The 18,438-nt window shown below is 45.4% G+C and overlaps 1 protein-coding gene across 23 annotated transcripts in view; it reads right to left on the bottom strand.

The window, feature by feature from the left end:
• Mical3 (microtubule associated monooxygenase, calponin and LIM domain containing 3) overlaps positions 1-18,438 on the bottom strand; it is a 213,499-nt gene that overhangs the window by 179,052 nt on the left and 16,009 nt on the right. Inside the window, exon 2 of one of the 23 annotated variants that reach the window (XM_087182156.1) lies at positions 15,695-15,779. The exons of 21 other annotated variants lie outside the window; for them this stretch is intronic. The gene's annotated coding sequence lies outside the window, so the exon portion shown is untranslated. Of the gene's footprint in view, positions 1-1,919; positions 2,055-15,694; positions 15,780-18,438 lie in introns of all 23 variants that reach the window. One more of the 23 variants, XM_087182154.1, reaches the window with a different exon arrangement.

Here is an 18,438-nt window from a genome sequence, read left to right as displayed (position 1 = left end):
GACCCTTCTGCCTCAGCCTCTGCAGAGCTGGGATTACAGGTGTGCATCACTGCACCTGGCTCCCTCCATTCTCTATTTAAAAAGAAGGTAACTGTTTATGTGCCTGAGAAAAGATGTGATCTGTATCAGAAAACAATGCCTGAGATTGTTCAAGCTTTTCAGCAATACTTGGAATCTCTACAAGTCTGCAATTGGCACAATGTGGTTACAGCTCCAGGGCTTAAGAGAAGTGTGGAGGGGACTTCACTTCCTCACAGGGACTTTGGCAACTTCTTACCATACATTTGGGGGACTTTCAGCTCTTATCATCCAAGTACTGTGCTGATGGTGACAACAACGGAGGTGATAATACCACTAACAATAGCAGTTATAATTCACAACTCACTACATGTCAGGCATATTCATTCATTCTCTCTCTCCTCACTGTAAGGTACAATTACCCACCTGTTTTATAGATAAGAAAAAGGAGACACAGAGAGGTTAAGTAACTTGTCCAGAGTCACACAGGAAGTGACACAGCTGACACCTGATCCCAGGAAGCCTTGAACCACTAGACAGCTTCTGTATTTCCATATATCTGCTACCACCTTTATCCAGAAGACCCTATGAGTAGTTATAGTGGTCTGCAAATTAGAGATGAGTGAAGAAAACAGAATAAATAAGGCTAATTTTATGGATCCGAGAAGCTACAGGCCCGGGAGGGAAATCCGGGTCCCTGGTCTGTGTGCCTGGAGCCTTTCCCATACTCCAGGTGCTCCAGTGTACTTCACTGCCATACACCAAGGGCAGTCTATCCACCATTCCCAGGACCAGAGGAGGGCACTGGGCCCCAAGGCCACACAGGGAGGGGAGAGTTAAGAAGTAAAATGTAGAAAGAGTCTGAGATTGAGGTAGGAAGATCACAAGTTCAAGTCTCACCTGGGCAACTTAGTGAGACCCTGTCTTAAATAAGTACATACATAAAAAAGGCTGAGGGGCCGGGGATTTAGCTCAGTGGTTACGCCACCTGCCTCACAAGTGCAAGGTCCCAAGTTTGATCCCCAGTACCAAAAAAAAGGGGCTGAGGATGTCACTCAGTGCAAAGGCCCTGGTTTCAACGCCCTGTACTGAGGGCTGAGCGAGAGACAGAGACACTGACAGGAGACAGCTGCCCTCCCATGAAGAATCTGCCTCCTGCTGCCAATGCATCATACTTGCTCAGGTTTATCCTTAGCATTTTGCTTAAACTCCATGTGTATTTGCTTGTCATCCACTGCAGCAGTCTCCCATCTGACAAATCCCTCTGGCTGTAGTTACCCTACCTCACCCCTTTTCCTGAGAACCCTGCTCCCCCAGTCTGGCCAGCCCACTGCTCTAGGTACACTGCCCCCCATTCTCAATGCTTGCTCTCCTCTGGGCACCAAACATATTCAGATCCAGCAGGACACTAGGCCCTTCCCTCTGCCCCCACCTCCTCCAGACCCTTTCGAATTAGTCTACCTCTGAGCTCCATAAAACTTCCAAACAATGCTATGCTTATTCACAGCCAAGCAGCATTGTTTGCCATTGTTTCTATGTCCTCAGTGGAAAATTCCTCAGAGGCAGAGACATGCCCAATCCTCAGGAGGCAAGGACTGAGACAGAGCCTGGCTCTGCCTCAAAGTCAGCTGACTCACCTGTAAGTGAGGGTAAACCCAGTAACTACAAGTTATTTCTAAGTGAGAGAATGCATTTCCAAAGTACCTTCCACAATGCCTGGCCAAAAATTGCTCAATAAATAGCTATTTCAACTATTATGCTATCTGGCCACAGCCTAGACTGATGCTTGCTGAATGCCAAGTGTAGCTGGAGTAAGAATTGGCAATTCACTGATAGGAAAGTACTGGAGATTAGGGATTACTTGTAAAAACTACACAGAGGAAAAAAAAAAAACAACTTACACAGAGGAAGGCTGGGCGTGGTGCTGCACACCTGTAATCCAGCACTCAGGAGGCTGAGGCAGGCGGATTGCCTGTTTGAGGCCAGCATGGGTTACACAGTGAGTTCAAGCCAAACCTGAGCTACTTGGTGAGGCCCTGTCACAAAAAACAGACAAACAAACAATCTAAAACCAAAAACTAGACAAAAAGCAAGAGCTTGAGAAAGTAGAATAATAGAGTGAAATGGGAAAACAGCACTTATGGACTAAGTCCAACCTGCACATACTTCCTGGACACTGATGTGTGCACGCAGCTGAAGGAATCCACCACACCTCTATGGAGGGTGTGGGCAGGACAGAAGTCCTGTACCCAAGGGCTCACAATCTATCTAACAGCCAAGACGGATGCAGCTAGAACAGAATGGGACCCAGATGCCAGGCGGAAGGCATCATCATGGTTCCTAATCTTTTGGCATGATGATTCTTTTTTGCCATCAGCAATTTCTTATCTTTATGTGAGAGAGGCTACTCTTTACAGCCTAATGACTGAAAATAATAACTAATGATCAAACAGCTGCTCAATTCAACATTTTACGAGTTCATATTTCATTAATCACAACACTTATAAACATGGCAAAAAAAAAAATTCAAGCTGCAATACATGATGAATCCGCTCTGTGGACTCCTAGGCTGCCCACTGGGCTGTGCATGTGGGCACACACACACACACACACACACACACACACATACTACCTCCAGACAGGAAGCCCTGGCATGGGCTCCTTTTGACAACGGTTCCATAGAAAGATACAAGTTAGATCACAACCTTCTAACAGATTCAATTTAATAACAATTAACTAAGTACACATCATGATAAAAAGAATGCTTGTAAAAATAGGCAAATGAGGCTTGAGGGTACAGCTCAGAGATGGAGTATTTGCCTAGCATGTACAAGGCCTGGGGTTTAATCCCCACCAACACACACACACACACACACACACACACACACACACACACACACACGCACACACACACATATTTTAAAGGTAAATAATCCACCCAGGTGTGGTGGAGCATACCTGTAATCCCAGTACCCTTGGAGGATGAGGCAGTAGGATCTCAAGTTTGAGTCCAACCTGGGCAACTGAGTGAGGTTCTGTCTCAAAAAAATGAAAGAGCTGGATATGTACCTCAATGCAAAGGCCCTGGGTTCAATACCCAGTAATGCAAATGAATGAATGAAGATAGAAGGGCAGCAAGATAGACAAGAAATTCAAAGTTTCAAAAGAAAAAAAGGATTTCCTAAGTCTGTGTCGCACCAAGTTCCACAGACAGAAGAGGAAAAGAAGGGCAGCAAATTAACACGAGCAGAGAGAAAACAGCAATAAACCCAAGTCCTGAGGCCTGGCTTTGCAGGAACATTGGGGGAAAGAAGAGGACAACGAGCTTGGCCCAAAGTTGAGACGCGCATCGTGAAGAGATTCATTTTTCAGGGGCAAGCAGTCTGAAGACAGGACTACTCTCACAGACTTGTGCACACCCTGACTGCAGTCTGGGACCCACCACCACTGGCCTCAGGTCAGCCTCCCTCAGACTACGGCTCCACTGTCCAACAGACCTAGGGCTGGAGTATGGGTCAGAGGCAGAGCACTTGTCTAGTGCACATCAGGCCTGAGCTTCCATCCCCAGGAAAAGAAAAGTGTGTGTGTGTGACATTAGTGTTGAAATCTGATGCTAGAAGTAAAAAATAAAACTTAAGAGCCCATCTGCCACTGTAATAAAATGGATGCAGTTCTGACTGAGGAGCCTTCTTTATCTGACTCCCAAGGGGACCTCTGGCCAGCTGGAACTAGGGTGGGGAAGAAGACCCTAAAGTGTGTCTCCACAGCTGGTTAGCAGCTCATGAGGACTAAAAGAGACTTATAACGCTGTCCTCTCTCAACTCACAGGGGCTTGGAGAAACTACCTGACCCCCACGTCTTGCTAAGCAGAGAAAAGGGGGTGCTGAAGGCCAGCAGAGGCAGGAGACAGCAGAGGAACCAGAGCCAACGACAGTGTGTTCCCTCGGAGAGGCTGCCGCTGGCCTGCTGTCTGGGCTCTATACACCAAGGACAGTCGCCCAGAGAGTCTTGTTTATTATCTCCAGTCTATGCCACTGTGCCAGGAGGGGCAGGGGGACAGCCCAGTGACTCCTGGCAGCTGAGCTGCAGCAGAAGGCGAACCCAGGGCAGAGTGGACTGAGGAAAGTCTGATTAATAATTAGACACCGACTTCACAGAGCGCCTCTTTCTTCCCTGAGCAGCTCCAACTGCCTTTGCAGACATGACTTCACTAGGCCCTCAGGTTCTTTATTGACACATTTTCCTAGGCAAGTCCTGGAGAGAAGGCCCAGGACTCAGGGAGGGCGGAGATACTGTCTGCAGGAGCAGTCAGCAAGGAGGAGACAACTGCCCCGTGGCTCCGTGGCTCCTCGCCACTCTGGCCTGCAGCATGGGCTGTTGCTCAAGATGACTCAGGGAGTTTTGGAAAAAGTGAGTATCCTATCCCAAAGGTCTCAAAATAAGTGTCTAGAATTCCACAGAACAGAGTAACAGCCTAGTCTCGCCCTCCTCACTGATCAAGAACCCAAGCTGCCTCATATCATTTCTAAGACATGCCAAAAAAGGTATAAAGAGGGGAAGGAAGAAGGTGGAAAGGACAGAAAACAGTGCATATTTTTGCCTAGATCAAAGAAATTTCCATTTTTATCTCTACAGGAACATCAGGTGGTTCCACAGGGCCTTTGTATTCTAGAGCAACCAAAGCAGCTTAATCTGCAGGATAAATCACAGGCCATTTTATATTTCTTTCTTGTCCCTTACAGCAAAGTACTAGCACCTACTGCATTCTAGGCACTGTGCTGGGTCTGAGCACTGAACAAAACTCCTATGTCTCCTATGCCCCAGAAACGGAAATACAGTGGTGGACAGAGCTATTAGTATAAAAATGTCTCATGGACAAAATAAATTCATATTTAGGCATTGTGGAAATGCCTGTGAGAAAAAGAACAGCAGCATATAAGAGATGATTTCAAGAAGGCCCCTTTGACTTAGGTGGTAAAGTGGCATCTCGCCTGGCCCTAGAAGGAGGTACCAACTGAATGCAGTAGTTAGTTTGTTCTAGGGGCAGAAGGAAGCAGATGTGTGCAGGCTGCCAGGTGAGATCAGACTTGGGCCCTTGGCATAGGGGCAGGGGGAGCAAGGTGAGGCTGAGTATCTTATGGGTTTGGATTTCAGGACCTTGTTTTTTCCTATGTCCTTCATAGCTCCCAAGTCCAATGCCTTCCTCAAGGCACACACTAAAAAAGTTCACGTTTATGGGATATGCCTGTAGTCCTGAATACTCAGGAGGCTGAAGCAGGAAAATCACTGAGCCTAAGAGGTCGACCTGGACAACATAGCAAGATTCTAGCTCTTAAAAAGGAGGAGGAGGAAGAGGAGGAAAAGGAGGAGGGGGAGAAAGAGAAGGAGGAGGGGGAGGGGGAAGAGGAGGAAGAGGGAAAAGAAAAAAGAAAGAAGAAGGGGGAGGAGGAGGAAGGAAGGGTGGGAAGGTGGGGAAGAAAGGAAAGAAAACATAGGCTTAATCAGCAAATCAAATATAAACCAATGATTACTGAGCCAGGCAACGGGAGCACATGCCTGCAGTCCCACCCAGCACTCCAGGAGGCTGTGGCATGAAGACTGAAAGTTCAAGCCCAGACTGGGCAATTTAGCAACTTAGTGAGACTCTGTTTCAAAATAAAAAACAGGGCCGGGGATTTAGCTCAGAGCTTTCACCGCCTGCTGCGCAAGTGCAAGTACCCGAGTTCGATACCCAGTACAAAAACAAAACAAAACTGGGCTGGGGATGCGGCTCAGTGCCTCGGTTAAACCCCCAGCACCAAATATATACACATACACATACGTTACCAATGGCTATTTAACAAGCAAGGCAATAATAAAAATTCTAGCCCTCAAAAATCATATATTCTGGTTTGTGAAAGAGAAATTAGACCATTCTATGCTATTCCCTGACAAGAGTTTGAGATAACAAGAAAATATAGATCCTGAGGCAATATGTGATTTAATGCCAAATGAAATAGTCAAGTAATACAGTTCTTGGAAAGAGAAATGATGTCAGGGTCAGAAGGTAACAATGGGTTTCCCAGAGAGGGTGGGACTCCAAGTAAAAACTGAAGTATAGGAAGAATTCGCTGAACCACCTGGGGAGGATGTTCCAGGGTAAAACGAGTGTGGAAACAGGACAGCAAGATACATTTGGGAGGAGCACACAGGAGCATCTGGGGCCACCCTGAAATGCTCAGCTTCTAAACCAGAGGCAGATCCAAGGAGGCTCACCCCCATCCCCAGGACTTTGCTTAGAGACCCCCAAAGGAACCGCCAAAGACCAAAGCCTCAGTGGCTGGAAGGCTACTTTGAGGGAGCAAGAAAAGGGGAAGATCCAAAAAGAGGAGCAATAGCAGAGATCTATGGATCTCATTCGCTGGGATAAAAAGTTACATGCCAGCCAGGCACGATGGTGCATGCCTGTAAACCCAGCACTTGGGGAGGATGAGGCAGGAGAATGATAAGTTTAAGCCTCGCCTGGGCAACTCAGTGACTTAGTGAGACACTGTCTCAGAATAGAAAATTTCAAAAGGGCTGGGGATATAGCTCAGTGCAAAAGCCCCAGGTTCAATCAAGTACTAGGGTACCATGAGACATGAGAGAAGAGGGAAACACTGGGGGGAAATTTTTAAATGCTAGGGATGAGGGACAAGGTAGCGGGGGGTGGGGGGCTGTTTTAAGTTGTAGTATTATGCAACCAAAATTCCAGGCATAAGCCAGAAAATTCAAAGGTCACAGTTCCCAGAGCAGCTGTAACCTGACCCCTCAGCTTATGTAGTCCTTGGCAGTGCCAGATTCAAGGCAACCTACGGCAGCGCTCAGCACTCACTGGGCAGCCCACGCACTGCAGCCACAGACCTGCTGCCCAGCTGCCCTGTGTCTGGCCATAGGTGCCCACAACCCTTTCCCACCTTGGCTAGAGCTCACCCTGGCCACCCAGGAATGGCCATACTAGGGCCCTCTCTGTGCTCCACAGGCCCTGATCCTTTCAGGTTGGGCTGCTTACTGTGGGTTTTTAATCTTAACTCTTTTGTGGGGTGACTTACCCTGTGGTGGCTGATGAGCTGGGTGAAGGAGGGAGAAGGGAACTGTGGGTAGGTGGGTAGCAAGGTCACTGCTGTCCTCTTCTCTCAAGCCTGGCCACATGGGAAGATGCAGGGCGGGGAGGGAGAGGGAGAGGTGGCAGAGGGAATGCTTCAAAGCGGGTGGGATTTTTGCACATCATATCTCTGATAAGGGACTTGTTTCTAAAGAATAGGTAACTAAACACATGTTCTTTCCCAAGAAGGTCTAGGACACAGGCTGGATCACCCAGACTTCAAACCCATCCTGAGGCACAAGAGGGAGTGAGAGCGTGCATCACGAAAGTCACCATGGGGTGGGAGTGAGACTGGAGTAGTAAAGAGTACTCGATCCAAGGTGGGCACAGTGGCACACACCTGTCATCCCAACACTCTGGGACTCTGAGGAAAGAGGATGCCCATCAAGCCCAGCCTGGGAATTCTGGTGACTTAGCAAGACCCCATCTCAACATAAAAAAAAAATAAATAAAAGAGCTGTGGGTGTAGCTCAGTGCAAAGGCCCTGAGTTTAATCTCCAGTACTGCAATCAACCAACCAGAAAGAGATCTGCTGGGGTGTGGAAGGACGATGGTTGGTACCTGTTTTATAAACAGGTAACCCTGGGCCCTTTTCAAAAACAGCACTTTCTCCTGTTTAATTATCAGAACAGAAAAGATTAAAGATTCACCCAGGAAGAGGTTTATGTTCGGGAAATTTTACTTTCCTCTGGGCCATGGCTTATGGGAGTAGCTAAACTTACAGGCTCAGGGCAGAGAACTTTTCTATTCCTTCGGTTTCTGAGATGAACACAAAGAAAGCAGCCATGTAAGATGCGAGTGAGACCAAGACTGTGAAACATACCTTGCATCACAGTATGAAAATCAAGCCAAAAAAAAAAGAAAATCAAGCCAAGCAATGTATGTGAAATCCTATACCACAGGGCCTCAAGTGCAGAAGATGCTCAATGATAGGAATTACCAGTATTGCTACTGTTTTCACACTTTATGTTTTACCAACATTACTGTTACCCCTCCTGATTATCCACTGACAAGAGCTTTACCCAAATTAGTGTTCTGGTGGCTTCATAAGAGAAGCAGCAAACACTCACTTCATGTATGATTACTATGCAAGAGCACTTCTTTTATACTGTTCTTTTGGACTTAATACTAAGATTTCGTTCAATCCTCACAATAACCTCATGAGATAGGTATCATTATCCACATTTTAAAAATGAAGAAATGTAAATTCAGTATTTTATCTAAAGCCACACAAGATGCCAGGCATGGTGGGGGACACCTGTAATCCCAGCACTCTGGAGACAGAAGCAGGAGGATCACCATGAGTTCAAGACCAGCTACTAAGTGGTAGGAGAGGAAACTGAATGTAGGTAGTCTGATTCTAGAGGCCCCACCCTTAGTCATAATCACTCCCATCATCATCAATGTGAAGTCATGTCCCCACCAGAACAAAGCAGGCAAAGAGGTCAAAGTCATCCCACGAGTGACTTTTTTTTTTAAAGAACTGCCATTCTCAGGTCCACTTTGTGACCACAAAACTATACAGAATAGCCCTAAAATCTGCATTCAAGATGCCATCACTACCCACTGGCCTTTCACTTGATAGAAGTAGCTCCAGTCAAAATGGAATATGGAACCATGCTTCACTTCAAAATTACACTTGCTAGCCAGATCTGATGGTGCATGTGTCTAATCCCAGCACTTGGTAGGCTGAGGCAGGAGAATCACTACGAGTTTGAGGCCACCCTGGACCACATAGTGAAACCCTGTCTCAAAAAAATTACACTTGCTAAAAAGTCATCCAAGCATTCTGATGCTTCAAGGCTAATAATGAACAAGCCTGAGAACTCTCTGGTTGGTTGGTTGGTTGGTTGGTTGGTTGATTTTGCAGTGCTAGGGATAGAACCCAAGGCATTACACACGCTAGGCAAGCGGTCTGCCACTGAGCCACATCCCAACCACTAGGAATTGTCTAAATTATCATATGGCCTATCTGATAAATTCCAACAACCCCTTGCATTTGGAAAGACAGAACACACCTTCTTCACCTCTCCTTACTTAGGTTTCTTCTCTGAAAGAAAGGAATGTATGTTTGTTCCCACGCTCTATCACCCCCCACACACATGTAATTTAAACTCACTTGTTCAGATTACACACAAAGAGAAAAAGTCAACACATTTGTTTATCCCAATTTAGACATGGAAACACCTAATAAAGAGCTAAAAGAGAAACAGAATACATGAGGCTCTGACATAACACATTCACAAGTCATCCAAGTGTGTCCCCAAAAGAAAACCCAACCTTCCCATCCACTAGTGAGTTTTGGGACCCTGGACGCTAAGCAGACTCTGCTGAAGACTTCCCAGCTCATTCCCTTCCCTATGGGATAGAAGATCTGCTAGTACAGAAGGGTTACTGGCTCAGGGGAGGCAGCAAAGATGTCAGTTGACTAAGTTAACACGCTCAGGATGGGCCGTCCCACAGGACAGCCACGTATGTACCACAGGTGGTGCAAGCCAAAGGGAACACATTAAATGTTTTATATGGACATCTAAAATATGTTGCGAGGGCCGGGAATTTAGCTCAGTGGTTCCACCGCCTGCCTCACAGGCACAAGGACCGGAGTTCGATCCCCGGTACTAAAAAAAAATTTAAAAATAAAATAAAATATGTTGTGGGATCATGGTATTTTAAGTTTTTCATTTTAACAACTTTTTCATATAACCCAGATGTACTTCTTATTATTAACTTCCATTTACTTTATTAGCACAAATAAAACTGAAAATCTCATTAGATAATATGGGAATTAAGATTAGAACAGGAAATGACAGTGTGGGGGATTTAGCTCAGTGGTTCTGGTGCCTGCCTCGCAAGCACAAGGTCCCAAGTTTGATCCCCGGTACAAAAAAAAAAAAAGAATAGCAAATGACAATGCTCTGTTTTCCTAGCTTGTGCCTAAATACAACCCTGGTACACTTCTATCTAACCTCTAGCTGGTCTCAGATCCTGGCCCTCAGTCACTGTGTTTCAAGGGCATCAGTTTACGTGTGGGTTGATTTGGTCCAGAGGCACAGCAAAGAGAATGTTTTAAAGAGCTTTTCAATCACTGCTTGAATTGAATTTTCAGTTTCCAAATGCTAACGCAGTTACCCAACTAAGTTCTGAGTATTAAAGAGTTATGACGTGGTATAAACTATTATTAGAAACATATATACTTAAGAACATAAACAACACTATGAAAAAAGTGAACAGACAACTCAAAGGATAGAAGAAAATGCTGTAATAGACTTGATAAAAAAATACAAATGTTAAAAATTTATTACAGTAAAAGACACATTGCCATTAATTCCCCTCAAAATATTCTTTCTCACTTTATACGCATTCCATCATTCTTGCCACTTTTTGAAGCAGTTCTGAAAGTCCTCTTTTGTGAGTGTCTTTAGTTACACTGTCATGCCTGCCTCAATGTCCTAGATCAATTTAAAACATGTACCTTAGCTGGGTGATTCCTGTGAGTTCAAGGCCAGCCTAGGCTTCATAGCGAGTTCAAGGCCAGCCTGAACTACAGAGCAACACCCTGTCTCAAAAAAACCAAAAAAGAAAAAAATTTTAAAAGTCAAAGCATTCACCTGTCATGGTCATTTTGACCTTGAGGAACAGTCAGAAATTGACCGTGCCAGACTGGTGGATGAGGGCACACTGTAGTGTTTTTATGAGCCTGCCTCTCTGTTGGATGACACTGGGCAGCCACATTCACTGTTTTTATCTTGATCATATCTTAAAACGATACTTACAAGACAGGACTTCCAGAACTGCTCCAGAAAGTGGTAAGAAAGAAGAGTACAGGGTTTCTTTTGGGGATCATAAAAACATTCTACAACTGGCTGTGGTGATGGCTGCACAGCATTGAATATACTAAAACCACTGAATTGTATAATTTCAATGAATGAATTGTTGTATGGTATATGAATTATATAATGAAGCTACTTCTAAAAAACTGATGTCTCAAGTATCACTGAATTCTTGTCAGCAACACAGGGCCTGATATATCTATCATGAGTACTCAATAGATGCTGGTAAAATAAAAATAGAGGTATTGAGCCTGACGATTTCATCACAGGAATTTCCCACCGCATTCAGCAACTTCTGCTAGGCAGTCCCCACCTCACTGGCACGGAAGTCTCACTCAGGCCTCATCCAAGGGCAGTCTACCCCACTCCATGTCAGGCCATCTTCTCTGCCCAGGGTCTTCTCAACCTGATGGGACCCTGCTGGTTATCGAGAGAAAGCAACATCTGCTCCTGAAAGTACTGTTTCTGAAAGTGTGTAAGTCCAGCTCTTGAGGGACTGAAAAAAGGTATGGACTGCTCCCCCTCTAGCAGTCTGGCCCCAGGCAGAATTTGGACTCAAGAGAGCTGGGGTTTTAGCTCAGTGGTTTCGCTGCCTGCTGCGCAAGCACAAGGACCCGAGTTCAATCCCCGGTACCAAAAAAGAAAAAAAAAAAGAAAAGAATTTGCACTCAAGCAACCACAAAATACTTCACAGCAGCAGATCCGGAAATACAGCAAGGGCCCTGGGGCAGTGGTGGGAGATTCTTCTGGGGTCCCATTAAGTGAATTATTGCAAACTACCACCCTGCTCTTGCTCTGCCACTCCCGGGGCAGAATGGCTTCTTCCACAGCATTTTGTTCAAACCCACCTTGTATTACTGCTGGCTGTGTACACCACTGGCTCCCCATCATGTAATGTTTTCCCACTGGGCAAGGATAATGTAATCTAGCTCCTTGAAAAGCATTAGCAAAGTCCTACACACAATAAGTGGACAAGTCTTAAGTGCTGAACTTAAGTATTTACTTCAAACACATACACATTAACACCTCTTTCCTGTAGTCTAAGTGTCTCTGGAAAGTGAGTAGCCAAGGCAAAATCCCTGGGCTGTAAATGTGAATTTCAGACCTACCAGAAGCACCCACTCTGGCCCACACCCACCTTTTTCTCCAGAACCCCCACCTCCCTCCCCCTTAACATTACGCTGCAGTTACATGAGATGCCTGTCATCCTTCCAGCCTGCTGGCCTCCTCCCAGTCTCACTCAGATGCTGTTCCAACCTGCAGGCAGGCACTCTGCTTCCTGCTTAACTCAACTCTCCCCTTCCACCCCTCTGAGATGAAGCACCTGGTCATGCACTCTCACTGGGCCAGCACTGGTCTCCGCTCACATCCACGTGATTCCTCTCCTTCCCGCCAGACGCACTGAACTCCAGGAGGGTAGTACTATGTTGGCATGCTAAGAAATGCTCAACAGATTGATGCATGTGTTTATATGTAATATATTTATTATCAATTTTATTGATGGAAAAAAAGCAATAGTCTTTACAGTAAATTCCATATAGCCAATTCACTCTTACCAAATGCTTTCATAGATTACTTCTGTCTCCCTTGGTTTTTTTGGCCAACCTATAATGCCACCGACCAACAAGTGAATGCTGGCTGATACTTCCGTTAAAACAAAAGCAAGGACTGGGAATGTATATGCAGTAACTTGATAGCAGAGTGCTTGCTTAGCATTCACAAGGTCGGTTCAATATCCAGCCCAGCAAAGAGGGAAAGGAGAAAGGGAGAAAGTGGAGAAAAGGAAAAGAGAAAAGGTGAAGTCAGGCGTGGTGGCACACGCCTATAATCCCAGCACTGGGGAGGCTGAGGCAGGAGGATCCATGCAAGTTCAAGGCCAGCCTGGGCTACAGAGTGAGTTCAAGGCCAGTCTGAACTACATAGTGAGACCTTATCTCAAAAAAAACAGAAAAAAGTAATACAAAATCACAAAGGTCAAACATAGTATGAACAATTTCTTTGCTAAACTGGACACTAGTTTTCAAATACTAGAACATTTACTCCATTTTTGTGTGTGTGCTATTGAAAGTGGCTTTAGACACAAAACACTGTAAGTATAACCTGCAATGACAACATTTATTCCCTCACTTTCTTAGAAAATGAACAACAGGCTGGGTTCTATGGTATAAACCAGTGATGGCAAACCTTTTAGAGCTTTCAATGATACAAACAGCCCACTGTGGCACAAGTGCCTTAGGTTTGCCACCACTGGTATACACACTCCCACTACGCTGATGCCAAGCCACTGACTTGCCACCTCTGAGTAGACACAGCTGGGAAGACAGAGCATTATCACATAGAATTTCCACCACAGAAGTGACAGCACTCTTGCAGTACCACAAGAATGAGGAAGCCATGAGCTCTGCATCATGACCCTTGTCTTTAGTAACTTAACAAGACCCTGTCTCAAAATAAAAAAACAACCTGGGAATGCAGTTCAGTGTGAAGGCCCTGGGTTCAAGCCCCAGTACCCATCCCAGCACAAAGACTTTCCCTTACCTGGGAATCCTGAATGCTAGAAAGAAAAGTATAACCTTCCATACATTTTTTTTAAGGGGGGTGTCTTTTAATACTAAGCATAAGCTCAAATATGATACATTTGATACTTTGACCACAAAAACATTTAGGCAGCTGTAAAGGCTTTCAAATCTGAAAGCCTTCAACAGTCTGATTTGGCATAGCAGTCTGGGTGGCATTTATTCACAGGGTGTTCCTTAAAGCCTGTGTGTTCTGACTCCTGATCTGAAAGAACAGAGCCCAACAAGTATCTCCAGGCCCCACAGGAGACCAAGCTGGCAATGATGCTGGTCCGCAGGTCTCCTCTTCTTCTTCAGTGTGGGTTTTCTTCTCTAATTGTTTCTTTTTACATTGCTACTGCTGCCCTCCCTTTAGTCTTCCTTCTTTGGTCCATATACCTCCCAGTCTCTCTACAAATCTTCCCTGCAGCCCCAGGCTGGTTTTGGTCCTTGGTTTCCACCATCCTCCCTACTCTCTGACAATTCCTTAAAAAAAAAAAAAATTTCCAATGCCTCCTGCTGCCGCTGGTGACTTAACTACCGTAACAGCTTCTAAATCTACTACTATCCTGGGGGGTTGGGGTCGGGGGTGGAACCCAGGGGCACTTCTACCACTGCATTAAATTTACTTTGAAACAGGGTCTTGCTTTATTGTCCAGACTGGCCTTGAACCTGTAATCCTCCTGCCTCATCCTCCCAAGCAGCTGAGATTACAGGTATGTACCACCACGCTCAGCACCCTCTATTACCTTCATGGTAAGACCTAAAGTCTACCCCCTGACATCAATCACATCAGTGTCCTTCGCTGTTTAAGCCTCAGACAAATACAACCATGTCCTGTCCCTGCTCTAAGAATCCAGAAAGAGATGCTACCCATGTCAGCCAGCTTTGGTGAAACTTTACCTTCTATAGACGTTATCGTGAACAAAAAAGGGAGAGGTGATGTTCCATCTTCCCAAGCATAAAATTAAACTGGATCTGCTTTTTGGATTACATATGCTGCTCCCTTCTACAAGACAGTGGGGATTTGAGTGGTGTGTGAGACCCCTGTCCTCCTCCCCCTCCCTTATCCTGACCCAAGCAGGACCTACCCTCCTGGGTCCACACCCCTCCTATTTCTGGTTACCATCTCAGCCCTATCGTGCTCCAATGGAAACCTTTCTGAGCTGCCCTTATAGGCCCTCCTGGCCCCCAGCCCACCTTCCCCAAATACTTTTCACATCATGCCTCCTCCTCTTTAAGAAACTTAACTATTGAGACAAGGTGTAGCTCAGTGCTAAAGCACCTACCTAGCATGTGCAAGGCCCTGGGTTTCATCCCCAGCAACACAAAAATACATTAAAAATAAAAATCGACTACGGTGCTCTATTAAAATCTAAGAGAATGTTCATGTTCCCAGGAGATAAACACCGAATCTGGGAGTACAATATCTAACTTACAAATAGTCCCAGGGGAAAAAATGTAAAGAAAAGAAAAATAAGTGAATGGGCAAAATGCAAACAATTTGTGGCTCTTGATAAAGAGTAAACAGGAGTTCATTGTATTAGTCTTGCACTTTTCTAAAATTGCAACAAAATAAAGTCATCCCTACCCCCAAAATGTTCAAACCCTCCTCTTGGCACCCAAGTATGACAATAAACAGCTTCTTCCTATTAGCTCCCCCAGCAGGCTGGTCTGGGCTGGTTCCACCTCTGTCTAACTTGTTGTTGTCCTCCTCTCTTCACCTGGACCCAGGATTTCCCCAGCTCCTCCCTGCCAGCCCACTTCCTCCACTGCCCAGAGCCAGTCCTGACTCACTTCTTCCAGGGTTGCTGCAGAAGAACTAACACTCACAGACCATCTGCCACCCGCCAGGCTGGCGACACTGCGCTGAGCACTGACTGTACACGCTTTCATCTGATCCTGCTGCCCATCTACTAGGAAGGCAGCAGCCTGAAGCCTGGAGAGAACAAGGCACAGCTACTCAGTCCAGGGACCCAGGTAGGCACTGCCGCCCACAGCACTCCCCACACCTCTCAGCTCCCTGATGCTTTTCCAGGCCAGCGCAGCCTTTGTTCCTGCTCTAAATGCTAGGGATCTTCAAAAAACAGAGCAGATGATGCTCTCTGAACTCAGGAAGCTTGCATATTAGTGGGAAGAAATAACAGCTGCATTTAGCTGGCGCATACCTGTAATTCCACCACTCTGGGAGACTGAGGTAGGAGGACTGCAAGTTTGAGCCTAGGCTGGGGAGCTCAGCAATGTAGTGAGACCCTGTTTCAAAATTAAAAATGGCCAGGGTTAGTGACACACTCTTATAATCCCAGCACCTGGGGGAGGCTGAGGCAGGAGGATCCCTGTGAATTCAAGGCCAGCCTACAATACATAGCAAGACCCTGTCTCAAAAAAACAAATGGGGGGGGCTGGGGATTTAGCTCAGTGGTTCTGGCACCTGCCTCGCAAGCACAAGGTCCCGAGTTCAATCCCTGGTACCAAAAAAAAAATTTAAAAACAAACAAGTAAACCTCAGTAGCACAGGAACTAGCACAGAGAACCAACAATTGGGATCTCATTCTATTAAAAAGCTTTTGGACTGCAAGAGAAACCACGAACAGAGCTAAGAGACAACCTACAATGTGGGAAAAAAATTTTAATAGCTGTACCTCAGACAAAGGACTACTATCTAGAATATATAAAGAACTAAAAAAAAAAAATCAGACCTCCCAAATTTAAAGACCCAGTTCAAAAATGGGCATGTGAAATGAACAGACATTTCTCAGACAAAGAAGTAAAAGCAGCAAATAAACATGAAAAAATGTTCAACATCACTGGTCATTCGAGAGATGCAGATGAAAACAACACTGAGATTCCACCTCACCCCAGAAAGAATGGCTGCTAACATGAAATCAACCAATAACAAATGCTGGCGGGGCTGTGGGGAAAGAGGAACCCTTCTCCATTGTTGATGGGAGTGCAAACTGATGCAACCACTGAGGCGATCGATATGGAGATACCTCAAAGAACTAGGGCTAGAGGTCCCATTTGACCCAGCTATTCCCCTGCTGGGGATCTTCCCAAAAGAATTAAAAGAATCATACCACAGTGATATATGAACACCCATGTTTATAGCAGCACAGTTTGTAATAGCTAAAGCTTGGAAACAGCCCAAGTGCCCATCAACTGGAGACTAGATAAAGAAGATGTGGGTTTTTTTTTTAATGGAGTACCACTCAGCCATAAAGAATTAGAAACTAGAGTTATTTATAGCTAAATAGATGCATATTGAGGCCATACTCTTAAGTGAAATAAATAGGACACACATGTGTAAATACCAAATAGTTTCTCTGGGTGAGAAACTGAAAGTGTAAATAAGAATCAAAATGTATAATAGATAATATGAAACAGGAAAAAAAGGTCTAAAGGGGAGGGAGGAAGTGGAAGGAGTAGGGAAAAGGAAAGAAGGGAAAGGAAAAAATATAAGAAAAGGAAAAAATGGAAACAAAGTCTTTGTAAATAGGGAGGGGTGGAAGGGCTGAAGGAAGGGCAGGGAATGGGGAAAAAATAAGAACCAAGATAGACTATGTAAAGGTACAAATTTCCAATGATGAATGTCATCATATAGTATACCTAAAATGTACCAATAAACTTAATGAAAAAAAAAAAGACCCTATCTCAAAAAACAAACAGGTGTCTGCATATAATCCCAGAACCAAGGAAGCTAAGGCAAGAGGACTACCAGGGTTTCCAGGCCAACCTTGGCTACATAGTGAGTTTAAGGTCAACCTAAACTAGAGTAAACAACAACAACAACAATAAAAAAACAAATAGACACAAATAAAAAATAAAAAGGGCTGGGGATATAACTCAATAGGAAAGCCCTGGACTCAATCCCCAGTACTGAAAAAAAAAAAGGGCTGTGTATTTATCACACTTACATAGCACTTACTGTGTCAGGTGTTATGCTAAGTATTTCACAAATATTAATGTATTTAACGCTCATAAAAATTCTGAGAGTTAGCTATTATTCTTACAAATGTAGAAACCAAGGTCAGAGAGGTTAAATAGTCTACCCAAGGTCACAGAGGGTACTCTAGTCTGGCTCCAGGGGCTTCCATGCCTCTCAATAAACTTAGGTAGAGTACACGGCATGCTAGCAGAGGGCAGGTGCTCTGGAAAAATGGGAAACGTGACTCAAGGTAAAGGATCCCGAGTAGTCTGTAACCCAGGCTGGCCCCGAACTCCTGGGCTCAAGTGATCTACTGCTTCAGTCTCTTGTGTGGCTGGGACTCCAAGAGTACACGACCACACTCAGCTTTACATTGAGACTTCAAACTGAGCAGCAGGAAGTTTCATGGAGAAGATAACACCTGCGGGCAGAGACATGTAAGGGCGAAGTGAGCCAGACACTAGGTGTCTATGGGAGGGCATTTCTGGAAGAGGGAAAGGTGCTTCCGGGACAGGGGTGGATCTGTGCAAAGGCCTTCGGGCAGGGGGTGCCAGGAGTGTTGGAGAAACCGATCAGAGAAGCCAGAGCACAGAAAACAAGGGGACAGTGAGCACTGCCTTTCGGACAGCAGGATGTCCACGCACTTTGTACTGGATTCTCTATCTTTCCTGGTGTGCCGCTCTTTCATCATTTATCTTCACTTCTTCTGCATGTCCCTGGTACTGTTAAGTGGATGTTTCCTGAAATCTCTCAGCCTTGCCTTGGGGACTGCATGAAGTACAAGATCTGAGAGGCCAGCAGGCCTGTCGGGGCAGCCTAGCGCTCCCGCCTTGGCCTCCGGCACGAGTGGTGGGCCTTGTCCTCTATGTGTATTAAGAAAACTCGTACCTTGTTTCAAAACACATCTGGCCAACTTCACATTCAAATTTCAGCCTAGGGTGCTCCCGAAGCTGGTCGACAGACAACAGCTCTTGACTTGACAAATGG

The sequence above is a fragment of the Heterocephalus glaber genome, unplaced genomic scaffold (genome assembly GCF_053883595.1).
Source record: "Heterocephalus glaber isolate CG9 unplaced genomic scaffold, H.glaber_assembly_v1.0 deba00000281, whole genome shotgun sequence".
NCBI classification, from domain to species: Eukaryota; Metazoa; Chordata; class Mammalia; order Rodentia; family Bathyergidae; genus Heterocephalus; species Heterocephalus glaber.
Note: the sequence above shows the minus strand (reverse complement) of the source record. Positions and strands in the feature narration are given on the sequence as shown.